Source organism: Protopterus annectens, chromosome 5.part0 (genome assembly GCF_019279795.1).
Source record: "Protopterus annectens isolate FY-2018-M chromosome 5.part0, PAN1.0, whole genome shotgun sequence".
Classification (NCBI taxonomy): Eukaryota; Metazoa; Chordata; order Ceratodontiformes; family Protopteridae; genus Protopterus; species Protopterus annectens.
In genome coordinates, this window is record NC_056735.1 from 1,436,482,834 (window position 1) to 1,436,502,063 (window position 19,230).

The following is a 19,230-nucleotide window of genomic DNA, read 5'->3' on the forward strand; positions in this document are numbered from 1 at the left end:
GGTAGGAAGGAAAATTAGTATTTTAGATTTATTGGAGTTAAGGGAGAGATGGTTTTGGTGCATCCACTTTTCAGTAGTGGAGAAAGCTTTTTGAGTTTTGGACAGAAGTTCAGAAGGGTTGGAGGCAGAACAAACTAGAGTGGAGTCATCAGCGTATTGGATGACTGTAGTGTCAGGGAGGGCAGTGTGAAGGTTATTTATAAAGATGTTGAAAAGCAGGGGGCCAAGGATGGACCCTGAGGAACGCCGTGGGTGTGGGTAAGAAGGAAGAGGTGGAGGTTTTCCATCTGACAGCCTGAGATCTGTCTGAAAGGTAACTGGAGAACCAGGATAGAGTGTTGGGGGAGAGATTAAGGTTGGAGAGATGGAAGAGAAGATGTTTATGGGATATGGTGTCGAAGGCTTTGGAAAGATCTAGCAGAATAGTTGATACAAGAAGTCCGGTATCTCAGGCTTGATTGATAGTTTCTAGGAAGGCTAGTAGGGCAGTTATGGTGCTGTGGCCAGGACGGAAACCATGTTGGGTGGGTGTGAGTAGCTGATTCTGAGTTAAGTAGGGTAAAAGTTGGTGGTGGATGCATTTTTCTAGGATTTTAGATAGTGGGGAGAGTAGGGCAATAAAGTTAGAAATGGAGGTGTTTTGCCTCCTTTGTGAAGAGGAAGAATGTAGGCAGAACGCCAAAGTTTGGGTACATAAGACTCTTTTAAGGATCGGTTGATCAGGATACTAATCGGGAGAGCAATTCCTTCAGCAGCATATTTGAGGAAAGAGGGGGGAATGTTGTCGGGGGCATTAGAGCATGGCTTTAGTTTAGATAAGAGTTTTTTTATATACATTGTGGAAACTGGTTTAAGCTGGAACATGGAGGGATGGCTATTAGGGATGTTGGAGGTGGGGTTGAGGAAGTTGGGAGGATTTTTGTCTGGAAATGTTTTGGTTAGATTAGCTATGGAGTCTGTAAAGAAGGTATTAAAGTGAGTGCTCAGTTCCTTGTCAGTTAAATTTGGATCAGGGCAGGGGTTATTTCTTGACCCTGGATGGAGAAGAGAGTTAACAGATTTCCAGAATTGTTTTGGGTTTTTAGTATGGTTGGATTGAAGTTTATTGTAGTAGATTTTTTTGTCTGAGGTGATTAACTTTTTTACTTGGTTTCGGAGTTGGGTGTATTGGAGCCAGGCAGTAGGCAGTTTAGTTTTTTGATAAAGTTTCCAGGATTTGTCTCTGAGATGCATGGAATTTTTAGTCTCTTTGGTAAGCCAAGGAGCAGAATTGGTTTTGATTCGCTTGTTTCTAAGGGGGGCTTGGGAGTTGAGCGTGTTTAGGAAGATAGAGTTACAGTGCTCGACAGCATTGTCAAGGGGGAGAGAGTTTAGGATTTGCCAGTTGATTTGCTTAAAAATGTTAGAGAAAGTTGTGGGGTCAAAGTTGCTAAGGTTACGGGTTTGAAAGTAATGATGTTGGTACTGGGAGGAGTTAGTAGAGCGATGGATGTATGCAGGGAGATGGTCGCTGAAGGTGTTAGGGGAAGTACCAGAGAGAGAGATTTTGTTTGGATGAGAGACTAAGATCCAATCTAAGATGGACCCTGGGGGGTGGATTTTGTTAGGATGGGTGGTAGAATGTATTACTTGGGTGAAGTTGTAGAGGTTAATAGCTAGGGAGGGGGTGGGTGTGTTGATTTTATTCTAGTCGATGTTGACATCGCCAAGAATGAGAGTTTCATACTTTATTTCAGTTGAGGCCCAGTGAAGAATATTTTCTAGGGTTGAGATATTGTTGCCTGGAGGTATATATAAGGAAATAATGCAGATGTTTTTATGTTTATTAAGTCAAGTAGTCCTGCTGTTATTTCAGTGTTTTTATAATGTGGGGTTGGGATTTGCAGAGGGATTAGGGATAGACGGTTAGAGTAGATAAGGGCAGAGCCTCCACCTTTTTTGTTTAAGCGGTCACTCCTGAGGATGTGGAAACCTGGAGGAAGGATTTCAGAGTTAGAGATATGTGGTTTTAGCCAAGTTTCAGAGATGGCTAAGATATCAGGTTGGTTGAGGTTGATCCAAGCATGAACATGGTGGATTTTGTTGTTGAGGCTCTGGGCATTGATAGTGAAGATTTTAAGGGTGTTATGAGAGAGAGATGAAGAAGAAGGAGAAGGGGGGAGAAGTTTGGTTAAAGTAGGGGATGAAGAGGAGATTGAGTCGCTAGGAGTGAGGCAAGGGCCAGGGTTGGGATGTATGTCTCCAGATAAGGCTAGGATATTACAAGAGATAAGTTTTAGCCTTTTGAGTTTGGATTGAAGGGAGATGTTTGGGGAGAGTGGAGGTGTAAGAGAGGATGTTTTAGAAGAGGTAGAGAATAGTTTGAGCTGGAAAAGGTGTAGAAGGTTTAGAGGGGTAAGGGAGGAAAATGGAGTGAAAATGAGAGAGTAGAAGAGGTTGTGGATGAGTAAGTGGGGTAGTTTGAAAAGGCGGTATATAAGGGGGGCTTTAGACGAGTATGAAGTAGCATGATAGATAGGAATTAGTAAGATAAGTAGGGAGCAAGGGAGTATGTAGGAAAAGAGGGTTGTGGAGGGCATATTTGGAATGGGTGAGAAGAAGGAAGTGAGAAAAAATAGGAAATGAAGTTTCAAGCTTAGAGAAGGAGAGGAGAAAGTGAGTGGTGAGGGGGAGTAATAGTGGAATAGGAGAGGGGAAGATTAAGTGAGATGAGAAGGGGAGGAGTAAGAGAAAAGGGAGGAGTAGGAGGAGAAAATTATAGAGTGGTTGGTGAGGTTGGTTATAGAGTTATGCCTTATGGGCTGTGGTTGAGTGGCACACAGAGTTGGATTTGATAGGAGGCTCTTGCTAAAAGCTACACAAAAACCCCAACGTAACAAAGGTGATTTTCCACAAAAAATTTGTTTCATAAGAAAGTAAAGGTCACACAATAAGAAAGTACAATCTAGTAAAGTAAATACATGAAAACTTACTACGGTAAGTGAACATCCGGTAAGCGGACATAGTAAAGCTACAAAGGAATGCCATTTATAAAAAAAGGAGGAATGTTGCAAGAGCTCTCAGTCAATTAACATTTTCAAGAAACAGGGTTACATGCTGTAAAAACTGCTGCTATACACTAAAAATACCTACGTCAAGAAGTAAAAAAGTAATCATGCAATCTTTAGCTTTTTTTTTTTACAACTTTATGTCAAAAATAAAAGTGAGCATCCTTCAGTAAGAATAGCTGTAATATACTACAAGCAATCTCGATTCAATCTTTTTTTCGGCGTCTTCTTAAGTGGAATGACATTTTCTGGAGGTTAAGACAGAAGGAATCCAGCGAAGGCCCCTATTACTTCCTTCACACCTCAGACCACGGTTTCTGAAACAGAAAGCCTCACGTCTCTTTATAAGTGTGTCCCAAGTGAGCGATTTACGCTAACTCCTTTGCTGTCTAAAGATGCTTCTCACCACTATTTACACAATGCAAAATGACCTAAGAATGCGTGCACAACCTCCACAACTATGGATAAACGAGAGTCCTAAACACCACTAATGTCGGCTAATAACTTCTTCCTCACAACGTTAAACACAAAATACAAATTTTCCTCGACCCAGTAACTCACACACGAGTCCAAATCCTTCCCTTTTTAACACCTGGAGCACAGAAAACGTGCTGACTATGGTTGAAATGTTCACAATATCCCAAAGCAGCTAATTTGCCTTTCAATACAAGAAAAGGAAAAATGTCAAAATTGCTAAGGTCCATCCAAACCAAAACCAACATAAATGGGTCAAGGTTATCTTAAATTTGTTAGTTGAAGTCCACGAAACACAATAGGCCTTTCCACATCCGAAATTGGCATTCCTCAAGTTCCGACCATTATCCGAATAACTGCCATGCCAAATTATGTATGACACAATCCATATGTGGGATCAAATAGCAAAATATTGCACTACAAAAATGAGTAAACCACTTTCTCCTGCAGAGGCAATAATTCCAATGGCGAAAAATTTAAAAAGTTCTTTTTATTCCACACGATACCAGGTATACAAAAAGTTGAACAAGAAGTTAAACATCATTCCAGGCTTTATCAAGTCAAACAACCATACTTGCTATGAGAAGGTGTTTATATACTGTTGGTAATTAATCATCTGATGTAATTAACATACTTAATTATTTAAACTAACTTTGCAAAATAAATAAAATTGTTAAAAATACGTTGTTCCTGTCATAAATTGTATGTGTTTGCCAATTGTAATTAATAATACTAGAATAAAATGCTAAAATGATGCGTACCACTTAAGTACTCAATAATAAAGAAATAAAAATATACAGAGTAAATGGTGAACTTACTAAAATAGTTGTGCAAAAACCTTCAAATAACTTGCCACAAACTGAGTAAATGTTAAATATTAACTGCGCTCATCTTAAAAACAATAACTCAACCTTTAAAAAGGTGAATAATGCAAACAAACCAATGGATAAATGGTTGTACAAGAGAAAACCAATACATACAGTGATGAAGGAAACATTGTAAAAACAATATATATGAACTGGAATTGAAATATGTGTATGGGAGTATGGGAGGGGGGAGGGGGGGAAATTTTTATAACCTGGCTCTGCGGAGCTTCAGCACTGAGCCTATACTAAGCATACCATTGCTGGTTTCCCTGCATCGAGTTTCAACTGCCAGATTAACTCTCTAAACTCGAGTTTAGATTCCCAATCTCCCCCTCTGATGTCTGGATTACCTGTTCAAGTATCATAAACACTAGCTTGAAATCAGGACATATATTAGAATGCTTAAAGAAAGCATTGCTCTCTTTTTTGTTCTCAACAATCTTTTCTAAATTAGCTCCGTTTTGCCTACATAGAACCCTCCACATGTAGTACAGTGACCAGTTGATTTCAAATTAATGCCTTGCCTTTAAATAGTGGCTGTCATTTATAAGGAGGTGACATGTTACATGCACCACATTTATAGGTGCCATGGGGTTGCTTCGGTTTTCCAAGTACTGTAAACTGTCTTCTCTCAAAAATTCCTTTTAAATTTTGCCCTCTTTTCCTAACAAATCCAGGTTTACTAGTAATGAAACGCTTGAAATTTAAAAGGAATTTTTGAGAGAAGACAGTTCACAGTACTTGAAAAACTGAAGCAACCCCATGGCACCTATAAATGTGGTGCATGTAAGCAATGTCACCTCCTTATAAATGACAGCCACTTTTATTTAAAGGCAAGGCACATTAATTTGAAATCAACTGGTCACTTTACTTGTGGTAGTAGGGGAGTGGTGTACATTGGCTTCTGTACTACATGTGGAGGGTTCTATGTAGGCAAAACGGAGCGCGAATTTAGAAAAAGATTGTACGAGCACATGTATGAAATTGAGAACAAAAAAGAGAGCAATGCTTTCTTTAAGCATTCTAATATATGTCCTGATTTCAAGCTAGTGTTTATGATACTTGAACAGGTAATCCAGACATCAGAGGGGGAGATTGGGAATCTAAACTCGAGTTTAGAGAGTTAATCTGGCAGTTGAAACTCGATGCAGAGAAACCCCCAGGCCTTAATGGTTTGCTTAGTATAGGCTCAGTGCTGAAGCTCCGCAGAGCCAGGTTATAAAAATTTTCCCCCCCTCCCATACTCCCATACACATATTTCAATTCCAGTTCATATATATTGTTTTTACAATGTTTCCTTCATCACTGTATGTATTGGTTTTCTCTTGTACAATCATTTATCCATTGGTTTGTTTGCATTATTCACCTTTTTAAAGGTTGAGTTATTGTTTTTAAGATGAGCGCAGTTAATATTTAACATTTACTCAGTTTGTGGCAAGTTATTTGTAGGTTTTTGCACAACTATTTTAGTAAGTTCACCATTTACTCTGTATATTTTTATTTCTTTATTATTGAGTACTTAAGTGGTACGCATCATTTTAGCATTTTATTCTAGTATTATTAATTACAATTGGCAAACACATACAATTTATGACAGGAACAACGTATTTTTAACAATTTTATTTATTTTGCAAGGTATTTTAGCCCAGCGGAAAGTTAGTTTAAATAATTAAGTATGTTAATTACATCAGATGATTAATTACCAACAGTATATAAACACCTTCTCATAGCAAGTATGGTTGTTTGACTTGATAAAGCCTGGAATGAACCAGGCGAAAGCGCTTGTCATCTTCTTGTTTAACTTCTTGTTCAACTTTTTGTATACCTGGTATCGTGTGGAATAAAAAGAACTTTTTACATTTTTCGCCATTGGAATTATTGCCTCTGCAGGAGAAAATATTGCACTACACAAGATATATTAGTCCCTTTTTTGTTTATGACGAAACTAAAATAATACACAGTGGGCAGAGAGGATAGGAGTAAGAAAACACTGATGACTCGCCCATCCTGGGGTCATGGATGTGGCTCTGGCACAACACATAAGTGACACCTAGAGGATGCAGTGAGTGCTATACATGCTGAAAATGTGCCCTTGTATCACATGGTGTCCCTGCGTAAGTGCACTGGGTGGGAATGGTCACCATTCGGAGCCATGCCTCTCAGTACAGAGCCACTACTGGGGGTGTTATGCACCATAGGACAGGGTACACCACGCCATTGGACATGAAAGATAACTGGGCTCCCTAACACCTGCCACTTGCCATAGGGGAAATTGATAGTTTTATCAGGAACCCCTAGACAGAAAACTATGGGTCATAGGATTCGCCCACATTCCAGGGATGCCTGGCCCTTACTCCCAATAGAATGAAAGGACCAGTGGGCTAAAGATGGTGAAGCCATCAGGCATCTCTGGCAAAGGAGAAAAAAAAGAAAAGCTTTACCTGTGAAGGCAGTGTTACATATGGAGCTTTATCCTTCCTAAACAAGTAACATTTACATATGCCCTTTCCTGATATCTCTTCAGGGATGCATGCTTGTGGTAAACAAATATCTAGAATATATGTACATAAAGATACACACACACACACACACACACACACACACACACACACACACACACACACACACACACACACACACAAAAGCACACGTATGCATGTGGATGTATATGGGATTGACAAGGGTCTGTTATGTTGTGCTGCAATAAATGGGGTGTAAAGCTTTTCTGCTCGCTATGTGTAAAGTTTAGTTTTATTACACTTCAGTGAATGGGATATGATATATGTGTTTCAGTTTACTTTTTAATTTTATTTATAATTTTAGCTAAAAAAGTAGATTTGGGTTTGGATAGATTGATTTTTGTAGGCTAATGTTTTTGTGGGGTATCATTCTCTTTTTCATTCATAGATTAGGTGTTTACTAGGCTAATTACCACAAGGATCTTTTTAGGCCTAGCCTCACATCCCAAATCTCTGACAAATTCTGCTACCCTTGATAAGTGTAAGCAGGGCTTGGGAAATGAAACATTTACAAGCAAGACCTAGGATATGAACCCTTTACAGACTGTCTGTGTCCATTAGAAACATATGTGCCAAACCAGGGATAAATTTCCTGTTTGCTATGCAATTGTCCAAGTTTCACTTCAACTGGGTTAGGGAGGAACTCTGCTTACATGGATGGGAAGTCTGTTCCAGGGAATGAATAGTCTCTGGGATACATACCTGTCTCTCTAACAGATCCAATTTATATCACAGGTAAGGTTTATGTCTTTAGAATAGGTAATTCTGGTGATTGATTTGCAAATTTTAAGGAAGTTCATCAGAGTGGGGTTTGACAATGCCTTGTATGCCAGGCATAGATCTCCCTCAACAGCCTGTAGGAATCAGAATATAGGGATAGGGCCTTCAGGCAGTCTGCAAAGGACATCTTACTTACACTCTGTATTCTTGTAGTGAGGAGCCTCTGTGGATGTTCCATTTGTAGGATATGCCTGGTTAGGTGCATACCAAAGGGAGCACTGTACGCAATGATAGGTCTGATGAATGCTGAATACAGTGGAGCAACGACTTCCTTGGACCTAGATGCTATACCTATGTTTATATGTTACACAACATAGAATTATTTCCTCACTACTGTAGACATGATAGTCAAAGGCTAGATTACTGTCTATTTGTGTCTCCAACTCCCCAATTACTGGGTTAGCTCTTAGGGGTGTGTTATAAGTATGATAGTTAGCAGGGGTGAATGATTTCCCAATGGATACTATTATGCATTTCTTGGCATTTAGTTTTAGTCCATGGCTCTGACACAAGTTGATTGTCTGTGTCAGCCTTTCCTGGAAAACATTTGTGTGGCTGGGGGATTCAATGACAGCTCCTAGTTTGAAATCATCTGCAAATTTAGTTGGCTAGAGGCCACTGACATTGACCTTGACTTCAGAGAAGTAAATGTGAAAAAGGAGCAGTCCCAGGACTGATCCCTGAACGACTCTACTTGTGACTCACCTCTTTGTAGAGGCAGACTCCCCAATTCTAACTTCCTGGATCCAGTCTGCCTGGCTATCCACAGGATGACATAAGAGTTTGTACATAATCTATTGAGTTTGTCAACAATATCCAAGTGGGGTATCATGACAATTGCCTTGGCCATGTCAAGGTAGGCAGTGTGAACCATTTTGTCCTCATTCACTGCTTTGGTGACCTTCTCAAAGAAGTCCACCAGGTTGAAAGGCATGACTTGCCTTTGACAAAACCAAATTCGGTTGGGTCCAGTGTCTGGAGGTTTCTTATGTCATTTTTGATCATTTTCATGATAATTCCTTCCATGTTTTTGCATATCAGACTAGCGAAACATATGGATCTTTAGTTTCCAAAGTCTGTAGATGGTAAACCTTTGTGCAGAGGGATAAACGTTGCTGTTCTCTATTCATGAGGAACAAATCCTGTTTGTAGGCTACAGTTAAACAGCAAATCCAGATGATCTGATAGGTAATGTTTCATGCTATTTAAAAGGCATCCTGGGATACTGTCTGGGCCCACTGATGCATTTTGGCTTTGGAGAGAGCACCAAGGACCTGTTCTCTAGTGGTAGTAGGTGGTTATATTTGACAGTATTTCCTGAGGGCAGGTTAAAAGTGAGAGAGGGGTAAAGCTGGAGTTGAATTTGTCAGCCAGTAAATCTGCTATATCTTCTGGCTCAATATTGGTGGATCCATTTACAATGAGCTCTGCACACAATTGTTTATATCCTTGTCAGATGTGGACATAGGTAAAGCATGCCTTGTGGCTGTCCTTGGCCTTGGAGACTAAATTTACTACAAATTTGGCTTTGGTAGACTTTATTTGTCCTCTGAGTTGTTTGTTTAGTTTTATTACAGTGCCTTTTATCCTGCTGGGTGCTGCACCTCCTAATTTCTGCCATCATTTCTTTCCTTCTGTTATACAGCCTATTGATGTTGTGATTCCACCAGGGTGGCTTGTTTGTTGACTTAGTTCTGTACTTCTCCTTGGTGGGTACAGCTTCCTGTATGCAGCTATTAACATGCTTGTATAGGGTTTCTGTGCACAGTTCTGTCTTGGCAGAAGTATTCTCAGGGTTTACGGGGGCTTGAAATGTTGCCAGGTTATCACTTAACAGTAGGAAGTTAGCCTTACAGTAGTTCCTGAATATTCCAGGGTTAGCTGGTGTTCCAGGTTTTATTTTTTACTTCAAAGGAGACCATTTTGTGGTCTGACCTTACCAGAGAAGACATTAAACTAGAGGCTGTGCACCACTCTCCCATATTAGTGAGAACCAGGACCAATATGTTTACACCTCTAGTTGGTCTATTGACAGACTCTGGTCCAGGAATCTCTGTGCCTGTATGTTTGGTGTCATATATGATTGCCAGTTAATAGTGGGGTAAGTAAAGTTGCCTGTGAATATGGTATTGAGTTGGAAGATGAGTGTTCCAGTAAGTTTAAATACATGGTATGGGTTTCCTGGGTCATACAGAGGGGCCTATGGTTTGCAAATAAGTGGTACTAGATTTTGCCTATAGTGATTTGAACATGGAGAAACCCAAGCGCATCATCCTGTTTGACCAGCCTTGAGGTATATTTATTTTTGATGTAAATTAAGAGACCTCCATCTCTAGTTCCTGTCTATGTAGTAGCTGGTCTAAATGTGTGGAAGGCACTATAACCTTGTACTGCTAGTGTGCTGTCTGTGGCTTTGACCCATGTCTCAGGGACTTCACAGATGTTTAGACTCCTAGCACTTAATGGTAACACCTTTAGATTTTCTTGGTTTTGATTTTTTTATGTCGGAAGTACTTTTGGTATGGCACTGCCTAAAAATGGCACTACAGGAGGAGGACAATGTTTTAACTAATAATCAAAACCCTAGAGGGGAGAGGTGCAGACAATCACTGGCAAAGCAGCATGGTCTGTTGCATATTCCATTGCTGACAAATATTGCACCCCTCGGAAGGATACCAGAAACTAAGCCGATTATTATAGTCTTTTTGTTCATGTTGTGGCATCATCCTTGGAGAAGGTAAAATGCTGCTCAGTGCTAGGTTCCTACCAGTCTGGGTCACATATTCCAAGAGTTCCATGATATTACTTTTCATGTATTTAATACAGTATATAAAGTAAGAGATCTACTTGTTTATTTTACATTGGAATGGATAGAAAAATCAGTCAACATTCATTTTTTTCTGTTTTAAGTTTTAAGGTAACGTTGTTCCGGGTTTAGTGTGTCACTGGAGACACCAATGCCTCAATTTTGTGTGAGCAGTGTGTAAGGCTTTACTCTGCATTTTAACAAGTAGCAGAAATATGGTGGCTTTAGGGGAATTTTAGTAGCTTTGATGATATGCTACAGGTCTGGATAAACTGTTGATGAAATTCTAAGAATGAAGATAGTCACTGATGATGGACCAGGGCTGCTGATATTTAAGAAAGACCTAGTCAGTGTTAACATTTGTATAATTCTCCACACCCCTGTCTGTGAGTGCCTTCTATAGCCTATGAGCTCTTTTGGGAGCTGGACTTTCTGTATGATGGTACTGCAAACTGCTAGCTAAATATCCTTAAATGTGTAAAATAATGGAAGCACAGAACTTTGCCCATTTCACTTCAGAAGTTTTCTTTTTGGAAACAAAGGGTCATCAGTATGTTCAGGATATTCTCCCATATAATTTGCTATCTCCACAAAAATTACATATTCAGGGAAGAAGCAGAGGATTTACAATCACTTATCGTCATAGCCAAAATATGGTTCCATGTTTGATTTGGCCTGCTTCATACAAATGCATTTTTCTTCCTCTGACAATAAAGGAGAAGGAGATCTCTTTGTCTTTTTTTACCTTCCCCAGTATCAACAATATGGATGAAGCTTCTTTAAGAGTAGAGGAACTACAAAGGGTGCTAACTCTGACATTCATCAGAATGAATGGATCACTATCAACACAACAGTAACACACACTTATTCATAATTCACAGTAAATTACCCTTTAATTTAATCCACAAATCAATCTGAGTAGGTTTGAATTTTAGTTGTTTAAAGTCATTTTCAAAAGATACCAAGCAGTCCTAAAGGGTTTAAAATAATACTATCCCACTGCTCTGCTCTTAAAAAGTGCCTATATATCACTCACTACTCAAATAATGTCCTGCCTCTTTCAGTAAGTTCTTCTTCCTGGATCTCATGTAAGTTTTAATTAAAAAGGTACACAATCCAGAGGTACCTTTGGCAATATTACCTCTCCAGATTTGCAGACTTCTCCCTATCTTTTGGGTTGGATATGTACTATACTCTAGAACAACCGTTTTTGTTTTTAAAGCAAAGAAAAACACCAGCTGTACCACGGCAAGAAGGATTTAATAAAACAAAACAGGAACAGGTAAGCGCTTTCAAGAAACAAACCCCTTCTTCAGACATCTTGCAAAAATATTCATGCCCTTATATAGTACAAACAATTAAGCAATTAAAACCAATTAACTTTTAAAATGCAACTTCATAAAACATCTAACCCATACTAATCACGTAGAAATATATAATGTTGTCTTATACTCTATATTTATATAAAACCAGTGCTAGATATATGCATGCCTAAATATAGACTATATACATATTTCCATTATTAAAATAAGTATAGGTCAGAAAATTTAACATATGTATGTAGTCTTTACCTGTTCCTGTTTTGTTTTATTAAATCCTTCTTGCCATGGTACAGCTGGTGTTTTTCTTTGCTTTGGATTCACTATTTTGACACCGCTGTCTTACTCATTGGAGAAGATTTTTGCTTGAGATACAGTTTTTGTTTTTTAAAAAATAAAGCAACTGAAAAAGTAAAGTCCAAGATTCACAGCTCTTAACTTCTTCTTCTTTCGGCTTTTTCCTGGTTAGGGGTCGCCACAGCAGATCACTTGTCCACTCATTATTGGCAGTGGAGTTTTACGGTGTTGAGTTGCCAGCCTGGCACCCAACCTTCCACGGAAGGCACACACATGTACGCACTCACGCCTAGGGCCAATTTTAGAGTATCCAATCCACCTACAGCATGTCTTTGGGATATGAGAGGAAACCGGAGCACCCAGAGGAAACCACATGACCACAGGGATGAAATGCAGACTCTGCACAGAAGGCATCCTAGCTGAGGATCGAACTGGAGAACCTCTTGCTGTGAGGCAGCAATGCTAACCACTGTACCACTGCTTGTTATTGCTTATTATTCTTGTTACTACCTCACAATGTCTGCCTGTTATGCTCAGTCTGCTGACCTCACTATCCTTAGACAGCTCAGACCCAGATACATTTTCTTCTGGTGATTTCACTCCATCATTTTTGGTTTTGCACCAAAGTCTGTATATAATGCCTTTCCCAAGTGAGGCACTGATTTTGTCAATGCATTTTTTTTCTAGGACCTCTGGTTGTTTTGGCTCTGCCTGGTCTGGTTTAGTCATAATCTTGAATAGTTTTTGTAGTTCTATACTACTTCAATAGTTTTTTTAGAACATGTTGCTCTTGCTGACTGTCAACCAATAAACAGCCAATCAGCCCACTTGATTCCTCATCACCACAAAGATGATAAACCAGGTGGAGTCATAGTTAAGGCAACTCTCAGAGGTAGTTTAATCCCCCCCCTTAAGACCAACCCCTTGCACTTGCCAATGACAATCTGTGGGAGCGACATGTGATGCTCTACACTGACCCTTCTTTCCACAAGCAGCCAACATTAGAAAGCCTTCCCACCCATCTGCGGGAGGCACCATGTGGTAGTTTTTCCATTTTGCATTATGGAAATTTTGCCACCTCTCATGTGCTCAACTACACAGACACACACACACACACACACACACACACACACACACACACACACACACACACACACACACACACACACACAGTGGGCATGCTCATCTTCTCTTATTAGAGCCATCAAGCACATAAACTGACAACTGAATTTGGGTTGCCAATACTTGCAGAAAACAGGTAGTGAAGTGGAGGGAACTAGTCTTGTATTGGTTTTTAGTGTAATGACCCAAAAACTCATTTACACATCTCTGCAATAATGCATCGCTGACCTTGAAGTTTCTCCACTTGTAATACTATCCTGACTAGCTCAGCTGCAGGTGCAGATATTGGTGTAGGGTGCTCTGTTTTATAAGTAGCCTGTGCCAGCTTTGAAGACGGTCTCTTCTCCAGTCTTCTGACCAAGATTTGAATCCCCTTTGTAGAAGCCATCAGCAATTTCACCATCTCTTAATGTCTTACCAGAGCATGCTTCCTTCTCAGCAACTTTCACTCCACATATTATTCAACTGTTTTCTTCTATTCCTTTTGGAGAAATCCAAACATTTAAAAGAAAGCTCTCTGTTTTAGAAAGTTTCCACAACACTGGAAGTGTTTCTTTGCAGAGATATAAGAAGGGACTGCCTTCACAACAATTAGCCTACTATCTTCATCAGATTTAAAAAAAATCACAAGTGCCTCTGCTATGATCAGACCCCAGATAGTTTAATAGTAAATATGAGAAGAGAAATCTTCAGGCATTTTTGTCTGGCACAAGCATGACTGTTTGATAATCTAGAAGAGGGAAAGTACATTCCTGATTAAATGCATTCTAGATGAAGTTGAGAGCATCAAAAATATCAGAAAATAAATGACAGCTAAAGAAGGACTAATTCTCAATAAACAAATGTACATGAAGAGAAAACGCAGCCACGCATGTAACAGTTTCTCATTAAGGCAAAGATCTGAAGAGGTGCATGTCAAGGTTACATATAAAGCAATATTGCACCTATGCATGTCGGCATTTATGCTGGTATGACACCAGCAATGGACTTGGCAAGGAAGGAGGGCAACTATGGAAAAAAATGACCAACAAACATAGCTTCGCTGGTGGGTTTAACCCAAATATTACAAGTTAGGACTGTTGTGCTTTTTACCAAAATAAGGCAAGCTTTCCTCTTTACCTTAGACATTTAAAAAAAAATCTGTGTTATTTTTATCAAATGTCTGCTAAAGGAATACAACAGAGGGAAGAAATTATTCATCAGACCTTTTTTTTTCTAATTTAGTCTCTGGCTTTTTTCTGGAAATGCCCTCAGAAATTAGTTAATACACTAACACCTTTTAGACTTTTCACTCCAAATGCAGGTCATGGCTGAAATGTTTTTCTCTCTTATAGTCATTTCTTGCATCAACAGAAAATGGATTTCTGTGTTGTATTTTATTTTTATGAGTTCCTGGCTTGCTAAAACACCACAGAAATGCAGATAAACATTTAATATACAATTGACTACAAACTGAAATCCACACAGTGCTCAACCAGGTAAAATTCAGCAAATAACAGAAGAAACCAAGTCAGTCAGTTAGCAGCACAGCAAACACCTTTTAATCCACAGAGATAAAATCCACAAGTAATGGTTAAGTGCTTTCATCTGACATAACAGACATCTTCAGAACCAAGTTACTCAGTCAAGTTAACAATTAAATAGCAGAGTCAGTGCTTACACGCCCTTCCTGTAAGCCAATACATTTGCTTTCAGCATGCTGGTCTTAAAGCACTTTTACAACACATTTAAAATGTATTTAAAATGTTCCTAAAACACATGAAAACATATTATTGCTAAAAACAAAACATTAAACTTGTATTGGCTTACAGGAAGGGCGTGTAAGCACTGGCTCTGCTATTTAATTGTTAATTTGATTGAGTAACTTGATTCTGAAGATGTCTGTTATGTCAGATGAAAGCACTTAACCATTACTTGTGGATTTTATCTCTGGATTAAAATGTGTTTGCTGCGCTGCTAACTGACTGACTTGGTTTCTTCTATTATTTAATATACAATTATTTTATTTTCCCATTTAAAAGATTCATGAAATTGCCTGTTTTTAGGAAACGCAACAGTCCAGGGATGGATTCTGAAAAAGAAACTATAAGGATGCTGCTTGAGTCACTGCCCAACAACTGGCCACTGTGGCAAAAAAGCAATCCTGCACATATTGCTAGACTTTTTAGCTACTGCAAATAAATCTACATAGGCTGACATATCATGGCCCCTTCTACAGTGTGAAAACAAAAAAAGATGCTCATCTAGTGTTTTAAAATCTGTTTATTACATGGAAATAAGTGAACCTTAAATCTCAGACGAATAATATTACAGTGAATAAACAATGCCTCACATTTGTTCCGAAGCAAAGATTTTGGAGGATAATATTCTCCTCTCTCTCTCCCCCTGTTGTAAAACTAAAATTCTCTCTATGTTATTTATATAAAATGTCTGAAGTGATTAAATAGGAGAAAAGAATGTGTGCTGCTTAGGGAACCTATCAAACATAACTGTACATAAAGACATTGAAGGAAAAACTATTTATAAATTAAGGGGTTGAGATACTATTCTTAAATTAAGGGATTGAGATTACTATGGATAATATGATTACAATATCGTTGTATGATTACAAGTACTGTATGACAACAGTGACAGTATATGAAAACAAAGGACACTGCATCAAGTTGGTAAAGTAAATACAGTTAGTAACACAATCAGGATTCAACAGGAGGATACAATTGTTTTTCAGCCAGTGGGGTTTTTTTGAAGAAGAAAGCATGTGATAAGGTGGAAATAGAGAAGAACGTGAATAAGGACAAAGGAGTGCATGGGATAAGTTATCAAACAGAGATCTTGGTGGGATGGCATTACAAATAAGAAGGAGAATTATGGAAAATGTCCAGTTTTACCAATGATGAGGAAGAATCTAAATATGTCACAAAAATAAGATGAAAACTGAAGGAGAGAAAGGTTTCAGGGGGGGTGATAAGTTTACAAAGTACCCTAGGCAGTAGGTAATATGTCCATAAGGAACAATTGCAGTCAAATATCATTGAGTTTACAAGAGGGTGAAAACAGATTGCTGAGGGTAAGAAAACTGTTGATGACCTTAAAGGAATTTAAGTACTAATTTTATTTTATTTTACATTTGTTTACTGGGGTAATGCACTGATCACAACCGACCATTTGCAGGTATAGTCACGTTAAACTAAAGATAAACTTTGGATACTGGGAAGTTCCTTCATAAGAGTTATTAATGACTTGTACTAGTAATTTAGAAAGAAGATGACTACATAAATAGTAGGAGGTGAGGGGGCAGATTCAAAACACAAGAGAAGCAAGTAAAGTATTAGTCAAGTAATAGCACATTTGGAAACAAAGAACATGCTTTAGAAAAGCAAAAATGAAGCAAAATGCATTTTATCAGTACAAGAAATAGATATGAATAAAAGGTCTAGCTTGCTACCAACAGTCTTTGCCATGTGTGAAAGGTAGGATAACCAAGTAATAATGCCTGACAGGATAGGATTTTTGGGGAAATAACAGACCACCCAGAGGCCTGATGCTATAGGTGGCTCATGGTTGTTAAAGCCATCACTGCATGACAAGGCAATACCAGACATCCCCCTTAATCTGAGACCCTCATAACAGGTTCCCAGTGGTTTCTGTACATTATGTGAAAAAAATATTATTGACTTTTTAATATACCACCTGGGAGCCCTGCCACTGTGTGTGCCATCAGTAGCCACAGTCACTTCACAGGTCATGATCTTTACAAATATGGTAGCAAATTTCCATCAACACATGTTTCTGGCATCATGTGATGCATATCAGAGGTGATCAAGGCAGCATGACAGTGTGCAATACCTCTGTACAGTTGCACATAAATCCAGAGTGTGGAAGGGTGGAGTCTGGGTGGGAATGGCACAATGCTAGGCTTGTGTATAGGCCACACATTATACCATTTTTGTTCTTTAGTGCCTTTTGGGGTGGTGAAAAAAAGTTTAATTACTTGGCTGCTGGGATCAATGACTTGTCCGCAAATGTGAAATGCACAATTGCGGCTAGTCATAGTGGTGGACATTCCACATACAAGCTATATAACACATATGTTTTCCAGTGTGCATGACAAAGAAAGTGTGATTCAGATACACTTGTCTATAACTGCCTCATAAGAATAGCTGTCATAGAACTGGCTTCAAAATTGCACTGTAAAATAATTTGCACCCATTGCAGTGCTCATTACACTTTAGAATTTGCCAGTTCTGAGCAAAGGAAGTGGAGTGCAAAGTAAAGATATTTTAGGGTGCTCACATCTCCTACAGCTACATTAAGTGGAATACTGCCTGCACAAGTTGGGCGACTTTTGTAATAAAACAGCTACTGTTTTACTGATGTTGTTAGAGTTGGAGGGGTTGTCAACAACTGACACTCAAGTGAGAGATGTGGACACAAAAATGGCTTGCTAGTAGGCTATTAAATTACCTGTCACAGTTCTTTACTCTTGACAGCATAAGGTGTGTTTGCAGGAGAGAGGGCATACAGATCTTCTAGAGAGGATAGGGACTTGAGGTTTTGCATTGTTAACTTATGTTTGTCTTCCTGTTTATTGTATGTGTGGGAATACTTTTCAAACTGTTCCTCCTGTGCAGTTTTGGGGGGTGTATGGTTGTCCAGTGGACATTACCTCCTTGCTTGGTGGTTGGTGGAATGTTTTTTACAAAATGTCTATCTCTGGTTGTAGTTGTAAGGGAGAAGGATTTTTTTAACATTTGTCTCTTTGCTGGTGTTATATTTGCAAAAGACCATGCTTTTAATAATGTCTTTGATTTGTTGTAATGTTGTTTTCATCTACTTCTGTTTGGGGAGGCCAAGAATTAAATGTCCAGCTGTGCTTCTGTGGTATAGTTTGTGGTGAAGTTGTTTCTGTGCTTTTGTTTTGGAGTGTGATAAAACCCCATGGCATTGACATGGAATGCAGTGTAATATATCTGCAACTGCAGCATGGCAAGTTAGACCTCTTATGAGTGAGGGGCTTGTACTGCCATATACATGTACCACTGTACCCTGTAGCCATCACAGGTGGTATAAGTAACATTCTTGGGGAAGGCTTGCATTACACCTCATCTTCTTGTTATAGTGCACACTTAACAAAAGCTGGGGACATCACATCACTGGGCTGTGGCCATGTCCCTAGCATACCTGTTTTGTGATGGATAGCACGTGTCATGGGCAGGATGGGTGACATCAAAAGGCATATAGGTATACAGATAATACAAGGAGCATGCTTTCTCTCATCATGCAGTTTCACCTTTTATTTTGGGCTATTTGTTTCTGAATCCTAGAGAAAGTGTTTTATATCCTTGAAATAACCTAAGGTCAAAATAAATCATTATGCAGTGGATTGAGTGGAGCTTAACCAGGCTAAGGATGCTAAAATGGGCAATGAAATTAATTAATATTATAGCATAATGTTTGACAGTTATCAATAAGTGCTGATTAAAGGGATGATGTCTGTGGGCTACTCCAAGAGTTTCAGTTTATTCAGGAAGATGAACTTAGAGAAGCCTCAAAGGTATCAAAGTCCTCAAAAGCACCTCACCCTAAAAGAATCTACAGCCAACTAATCAAATAACCTGTTGAGGAACATACCCTGATTTTGGATTACTTGTATAATAAGAGCTTAAAGGAAGAAAGGTCTTGAGTGTCTAGTGATTATATAAGTTTATGAAGAGAAGGAGAGAAATATGGAATTAAAAAATTATACACTTGCTAATATTCTGAGTGGAATGAATAAGGTTTTGGAAAAGATTTTTTCAGGGAAATCACAGTCTGAACTTGAGACCATGCACTTATAAGAAAGGACAGTCAACAGGTATAGACGGTTTGTGCTTTGTTTGATCGATGTCATATGCAGGGAATATGAGGCACATAAAGATGTACTTTTAGATTTTAGTAAGGTCTATTACATAACTGCATGTTAATTTTGAAAATGATTTACTTGAGGTGCCCACTGTTGAC

The 19,230-nt window shown here is 38.8% G+C and overlaps 1 protein-coding gene across 5 annotated transcripts in view; it reads right to left on the reverse strand.

Moving 5' to 3' along the window:
* NALCN (sodium leak channel, non-selective) overlaps window positions 1-19,230 on the reverse strand; it is a 3,563,801-nt gene that overhangs the window by 2,560,465 nt on the left and 984,106 nt on the right. The window lies entirely within an intron of this gene.